This window comes from Saccostrea echinata, unplaced genomic scaffold, assembly GCF_033153115.1.
Source record: "Saccostrea echinata isolate AGI-Se365-2 ecotype Australia unplaced genomic scaffold, CSIRO_AGI_Sech_v1 ptg000017l, whole genome shotgun sequence".
NCBI classification, from domain to species: Eukaryota; Metazoa; Mollusca; class Bivalvia; order Ostreida; family Ostreidae; genus Saccostrea; species Saccostrea echinata.
In genome coordinates, this window is record NW_026889766.1 from 6665613 (window position 1) to 6673879 (window position 8267).

The window sequence follows — 8267 nt, forward strand, 5'->3', positions numbered from 1 at the left end:
ATCCTCTAATAATCCTCTTCTCATTTATCACGATAGACAAATAATATTTGGTAATGAGGACTACAAACGCCGATCTCATATGACTGTTCTACACTGCAATGAGAATGTTGATCGGGAGTATACTTCAGTAAGTAATTATGAGGATGCAAGACGACCAAGAGCAAGTTCAGGACATACAGACTATGTGCCTAAAACAAACAAATTTGTGGGATAAAATTATCAGTTTATTCTACAGAAGGTGACATTTTGATTGTGTTGCACATGTAACATTGAAAACTGATTTAAAGAGGTATAATTTATTGTTAAAAATGCTAATAATTTTTCTGACACCATATTAAAACTATACTTACATTAGACTGTAACTTTTTAAATTTGTATTTTGGAAGAACAATTTCTCAATATATCTTTTCACTACCATATTTCATTATTTAAAAGCTTAGAAATAAAACATATGTTTAACATGTTTAACCTTCACACTTTTTTCACTGGTAAATTGTAGAAGGCAATGTTGAGTAGATTATCGGAATAGCCATCAGATTATCAGATTAGCTATGTGCTTATCAGTTGATAAAGGAAAGTGATGCTAAATATACATGTATCCAGCTGCTCTGTGTTATAGTCACCGAGCAAAATTAACATTTTTGAATTAAAATCATTTTAAAAATATCTTATACTTAATTTGGACGTTTATTTATGAAATTCTTTATCTGTTTTTACTATATGCTAATATCGAATTAATTGTGTCTTATTACACTTATTTCTCTTTTCCTTTGAAGCAGGATTAAGACAGTCCAATTGACACTCAGTGACTCAGTCAAAAGAATCTACTCATTAGGTGTTAATGCCTCGGGATTTGTTAATCCTGTATCAATAACTTTATTTATACAATTACTTTATAACCTTTGTCATGTTCATTCTTTCAAAGAAACACACCAGTCCATCAATCAACTCAACTAGTGTCATAAATCAATCATTGTTTACTCTTAATCTTATAAAAAGCTATGTACATTTTACTTTTTGTCAGTCTGGAATCCCGATGCTCTACCGGCCACATCCAACTCGGTTAAGACTTGTAAATTCATGTTGATTGATATTTAACATCGTCTATAATAAATTTAGAAACCTGATTTTACCAGTTCTTGGACTTTATGTTGGAAGACCATAGGGAATACGGCACTTTTCCCCTTTACGTTGAATTACGGCCCCACAGCACCGTTACTTTATTACCGAAAACATTCCTTCTTCCCCGTTTGCGCTAAACAACAGATATAGTCCAGGAATTACTTATACTTATATAACCTATATCCAAATCTAACTGGTTATATTACCTTGATAAGCTCCTCCCATAGAAAATGCGGTAGTGACTACCGCTGTTAGGGGTTTAAATGTCTTACTAGGACAAGGTTCAATGTATTTATGCTCTATCATTTTATTGAACATGGTCATTTAAAAAACTAAAATCTTACCTTCTTTAACGACGTGTTAAAAATCTCGTCTAAACCTCTTCTTTGTCGGAAATAATTTAAAAATCTCATCGATCATTTTCAAAGGAATTCTCCTTTTTCGTCAGGCTTGATAATTGCATTAAACTATTTTACAATGTGACAAAAAATAATCAATTTTTGGAAAAACTTTTTGTTATTCTGAATTTGAAACTAGTCAGATATGTTTCTTAACCACACATATAGCAAACTAATAATTAGCATTTCGAGTTTTAATCCACATATCATCGGTTTTACGAGTGAAGTGAAGCTTTGTTGTGCTTGGAGGTCATAATAAGATGAAAATCAAACATTTGTTTCAAGCTTATAAATGTTTAAAAAGTCAGCAATTTTAAGCAATTAAGGATGTACAACTGAACACACCCACTCTCCAAAAATTCCTGTCGTGTAATTTTCGTTATTTTTGTATATTAAATACATGGCTATATCTACTATGTGTATGCACATTTTAGACACTTATTTGGACAGGAAGTTCCAAAAGTTACCTCCCTTGGGCTGCTCACGAGGAGAGGAAAATTTTAACCAACGAGCTATATAATCCTTCATTTTCAAAAAAAAATGAGGTCACATTAGCTGTAAAATTTAAGTGACGTATTCTGTTAGCCATTTAACACACAATTAAGGTAATTTTATTGAGGTAAACATTGACAAACACATTAAGAAGAAATTACACTGAAAACTATTCATTCTAGCCTTGAAAAATGCGTGTTTTTCAATTTCATTTTTTTTTCCGAAAAATGTTATGGTTTAATTTGGGAAAAAAATACTTACTGCATGTAGCTACTTGCCGATACAACTTGATATTTTTTTTTAAATGACCCGTTTTGAAATTATAGCGGACCCCCCCCCCCTTTTTTCAGACTTTGAACAAAAAACAAAGCTATGAGTTTACAAATACACATAAAAAATCCAAGAAGCCTTTGAATTTGTATAAAGTGCTAAAATATTCATTTTTCATCTTTACCGTCATTTTTAGTTATTTGGAACTTGAGGAAGCTATGAATGATAACTTTACAAATATAATTTCTAAAAAGAAATCATTCATGAAATATAATAAAAAAATAATTAAAATAAAAATTTGTACTTCCGTTCTCTGGAATTATATAAAACGTCAATATTTTTCTGTTTTGATGGAATTTCTGTCTTATCTCTGCAACAACTGAAAGTTAACTTCCAGGCACCTGATCCAACCTAAGGAATTTCCATTAGCAAACCGCGTTTTATGTCGTTTTCAGAGATTTGTATTGATTATAGTTTATATATATATATATATATATATATATATATATATATATATATATATATATATATATATATATATATATATATATATATATATATATATATATATATATATCTGTTCGTTAGTTTTTTAACTTCCTTCATGTATAGCTCAAACTTCATACAAATCTAGTTTTTTAATCAGACTATCAAATTGATTTAATGACTCGTTCAAATTTTCTCTGCATCTACCTGAAACTTTAAGAATACAAACGTCCATCGAAACATTATAAACTATTAGCATAGCAAACACGGACCTGCATTAAAGGTGGGATCAATTACATAGGTACCGTAAAGAAATAAGAATCCCTCGTCGACCTGTCAAACCCACCGTTTGAAAAGCAATTTTTTTGTGCATTTACTTGTATTTTTATGATCGACTTTTGTTCTGATTTGATTCAATAAGTTAAATGTAAACGAAATAATATGTAGGCTTTATTATCGATGCATTCTTTCAAAATGTCAAGAAATGGAATGTTCTTATATATAGTGATTTCTTTTAAATCATAGGTATATACAAATTACTAGGTTTTTCCAATTGAAAACCTGATGCCTTTTAAACGATAAAAATGATAATGACCTCCACCTTGTTTATCAAATGAGATTCTATATTTAAGGTCTAATCATTTTTTTTTCTGGGGCCTGGAAATGATCCAATATTTAAAGCAATATGCCATTATGAAAATCCTTCTTCTTTAAGTCATATTCGGTAAAACTATATAACATTCATTCATTGAAATAAATTTTATTGATCTGGTTGTGCCTTGATACATGTTACAAGTTATATGATAAACATTTCCAATCAAAATTAAATCAAATTTAAGTAAGTGTGCTAAGATGCATGTACACAGAGTTGAATATATGAGTTAAAGATTTAAGGAGATAAATTTTATTTTGGGTAATTTTAGATAATGTGAGGACTTTTATCAAATATTAAACAATAATTAGAAATATTTTCAAAATATATTAAAAAATCAACATCAATCGAAAAAATTCCACTCCAAACTCCACTTACCTTGTTTTACCGTCTCCCACGAAGACACTGTGACATTTTAAAAAATGATAAAAGCTCTCTATTCCGAAACAAATTATTTATATCTTAATGTATTCACAGGTATATAAGTAAAGGCGGTATGGAATTCTACGCCAAATATATGTGTCGCTTCATATATATATATTGTTTTCAAAATAATAAGATTTCGCCATTAAAGGTTCAATCCATTTATCAAAGTGAATGACTATTAATTTTCACAAAATACGCTTTTTAGGATGTTTATTTTGGTCCTGCGTCAATAGGTCTACACCTCAACACATTTGGTTTACGTCATAAAAAGTAGTTCTGGTATAGAAAAAAGATGATGTGTTCTTTTATTTAAAAAAAAAAGATTCGTCAAAAATCATGTTTGTCATATATGGTTATCAAACATTGCTTTATATGTATTTAAAAGTAAATTATAGTCCGTTGTCATGGTAACCAAAGATTGTTTTTGACATATATAATGATTATTTAAGATGTATTTTTTAATTGTGCTTATTTAAATGTGCTAGGTGACATATACAGCGGTTATTCTTTTTTCTGGCATTGTATGGATATATCTTTGTTATTTTCAACAAAAATGCATTTTAGACATATTCCGTTGCCATGGTAGCAAATTATCTGTAAAACTAATTGGCTTAACTTAATTTTGCAATATATAAGACGTGCACTCCCTATTGTATATTCCCAAAGTTCTTGTATAAGTGGTGTATCTTCATTAACACAACAAAAATGAGATGGTTTATGCTTTTTTGTCAAAAAATGATTTTTTTCAGGAGATTTTATTGCCATGGTAACAAAATATATTAAGAAAACCCATGGGTTTTATTTAATTTTTTAATTGTTCATGATGTGCACTTTCTAACATATATAATCAGAATTTGTGAACTTGTGGGATTTTTTCATAATATTCTGTTAAAATGTGTAAGATTTTAAGAAAAAATGTAAAAGGCGAATTTCATGAAACACACCAAAATGAACTCAAATTTAACACTTTTTAGAAATGATGAGCAATTTTAACAATATGGTAAGTAATGGATATATGCCGAATACTGTTCTATATGTAAAATTATCAGACTGTTTGAGGCCCGTAAGGGCCGAAAACAGTCTGATAATTTTACATATAGAATTGTATGAGGCATATATCTTACTTAAAACATTGCTATTTAAATGTCCAAAAGTTTTCTGGAGGAGTCCGATAATTTCACAATAGGAGTTCAGGCATCAATAGTTTTCTTCCTGAAACCAATAAGTATACAAAAGAAAAAAGAAAGTTTTTGTTCTCTAGACAGTAAAACCAGTGAGTAAACTCTTGTTTCATTCATTCAATGACAGTCATTTAGTGTAGTAGAAACTATCGACAGTGTTTAGGTGATGAAGGAATTTTTTTATGATTCAGAATATTTTTTTTTCATTAAGTGCGTTTGACATTGATACAGATACAGTGTTGGATGATATCATCAAAATGCATTTAAAGTAAAAATGCGGATTTTTATCTAAAATTTTGATTGGATGATATAATGAAAATCTTGGGTTTTAAAAGTGCGGTCATTGGCGAACAATACTCGTTAAATGAAGAAATTCGGAGACTGGTTCTTTATCAGAAATGGATTTAAACTGGCTTATTTACAGTGCTGTATCGAAAACTCTTTGCAAAAAACCGAGTGGAAAGTGTTACTTTTGAGGAAGGTTAAAACTCCAGTTTCTTCTTCTTGGATTTGCAATTTTAACAACTTAATTTCTTCGCATTCGCTCTCCCTTAATCTTTTCTTCCTTACTTTTTTGGGGTTTCTGGACATATTAAACCTTGATTTCACTCTAGTTGTTGTTCTTTTAACTACTGTCTGATTTTGTTATCACAGCAGTCCAATAATATATTATTGGACTGTTAAATATAATTATCGGACGGCTACAGGTAAATTTTTATACTGCAAGAGCAAAGGCATGGCATCACAGCAACGTTTTAATGATTGAATATTTTTTATGTTACTTCCTGGGAAAAAAGATTCACTTGTGTTATTTTCATCGAAGAAGCACTGTTTCTTCATTAAATTATAGCTAAATTTACCAGTTTTGCTATTTGTTGCTTGCTAGCCTTTTACTATAACATGGCGTCTGGTTTCCATTGCAACAAATGTTGGCCAATAAAATCATAGCATACAATGATGTTCCTTTGGTCCATAAAGAAACATATCAAAATTTCCAAAAAATTTGAGATGGCCATGAATCACCCCCTGCCTGGTTCTTACAAATACAATATGTAGCTGTACTTAAAAGATAAAAGCCTTCTATTCCGAAAAAAATTATTTATATCTTAATGTATACACAGGTATATAAGTAAAGGCGGTATGGAATTCTACGCCAAATATATGTGTCGCTTCATATATATATATATATATATATATATATATATATATATATATATATATATATATATATATATATATATATATATATATATATTGTTTTCAAAATAATAAGATTTCGCCATTAAAGGTTCAATCCATTTATCAAAGTGAAAGACTATTAATTTTCGCAAAATACGGTTTTTAGGATGTTTATTTTGGTCCTGCGTCAATAGGTCTACACCTCAACACATTTGGTTTACGTCATAAGTGCACGGATTCATCATCAGCCAAAGCAGAAGTTTTCAAAGATTTGAAATGCCTAAGCGAAAGATGACGAGTCAGACCCAGGCCCAGCCACGGAAACGAGTGGTGAGACTAAAGCCTCGCCTTGAGACAACTTACGAATTTCATCCGTCGGCAGAGCATCAACCTATCTGTTGCTCTTCTGATGCTCTAGATTTACAGGCTACTCCACCCTCAATAATGCCTACCAACCTTATGCCACCCTACCAACTTCAGGGTCTGGCTCAACGCATTTCCATTATTTTGAGTGAGCGAGAGGACCCAGTCCAACTGCAGGGGACAGAAGGTACACCTTCATCTCATTTAAACATAACATTTCTTGTTAAGACAACGATCTTGGGCATAATGTACGCAACAATATTAAACTGAAAATCACCAATGACGAATATGTTAGCTTAGCCTCATTGATCAACAATAAGCTTGGAACTGCCCCCCATGGTGATACTATGTATTTCTCACTGCAAAATGGCAATTTGTCTTTATCATCAAAATCAAAATTAAAACCCATTACTGACATTCAAATGTGGACAAATGCAATTCTTGTCTATGCAGTTATTAATGTACTGGCTCGCCGCATGGAAAATGCCTTCCTGTTTAAAAATGTCCACATAATACGTCTAGGGGCAAGTCGGGTTAATGGTCTGGGTTGGGTTGGCGCTACTATGACATTCAATTCTGATTGAAGAAAGAGTGTAACCCTTCCATGTCATTTGCATCAGTTGATCAGCAGCTTTGGCTCCTTTATATGTATACCAATGTATGTATACATATGTATTCCAATACCCCTCACCGACAGCCTTTCATTCAGCCATCCCAACCCTTGAAATGTTATGATTTCAATTACAATGGTTATTGTTCAATACAAAAGTGCCAATATAGGCACTGATGCATTCTATGCTCCCATCCCTTCACAATGTGTACAAGCACTACTAGAAATTCATTTAATTTTAGATCTGGGAACTCTCAGTCACCCTGGCGGGCTCAATCAACAGTCAACCCAGTCACTAGTTGTTCAGGAGCCACCACCTCAATGCCAATTAGACACCAGTAGTATTGCGTACAGTCCCATCAACACTCCAGTTTTATCAGAATGTTTGACTAATTATCCAGATGCAGAAAATGCACTTGAACTATTGCAGGGTTTTAATTTGGTTTTAAATTAAATTACCAAGGTTCTAGACAGCCATACGACTGTAAAAATCTTTTAAAGGCTTTGAATTCACTTATTACAGAATCCATACAGTTAGTCAATAAAGAAATAAGTTAAGGTCAGATAGTTGACCCCTTTTTCTGCCCTCAATTTCTCAACCTTAGATTGTCCCCCATAGGTATGGCACCTAAGAAAGATGGTACTTTTCGTCTTATTCATCATTTGTCCCACCCATTTCGTAAAAGTGTGAATGACTTCATCGATCCTCAGTATTGTTCAGTTAAATACACACCATTCGATGAAGCTTTGAAAATGTTGGAAAGGTTATGTAGGTCCGGGTACTTTTATGGCTCCTTTAGACATTAAGAATGCTTTTTGTTTACTACCAGTTCATCCCTCTACATTTTGTGAATACAGTTGTCATATGTATGTAAAAGGTGAGGGTAACAAACAGTGATCAATCTCATAAATCCAGTAAACAAAGCAAATCATGAACAGGGCAAAAACATGGACCCCTGGAAACACCGAAAGTTTGAGGTGCATATGGGAGTTAATATTTCATACTATCAGCAAAGATACTTGATATATAATTTTGTACCTGTATGAAATATATTTGACGAACCTGTATCAAACATCCTCTAATGCTA

At 31.7% G+C, this 8267-nt stretch overlaps 1 pseudogene; it reads left to right on the forward strand.

The window, feature by feature from the left end:
* The first annotated feature begins 6482 nt into the window (after positions 1-6482).
* On the forward strand, positions 6483-7521 carry LOC133189302 (uncharacterized; annotated as a pseudogene).
* The last annotated feature ends 746 nt before the right edge of the window (positions 7522-8267 follow it).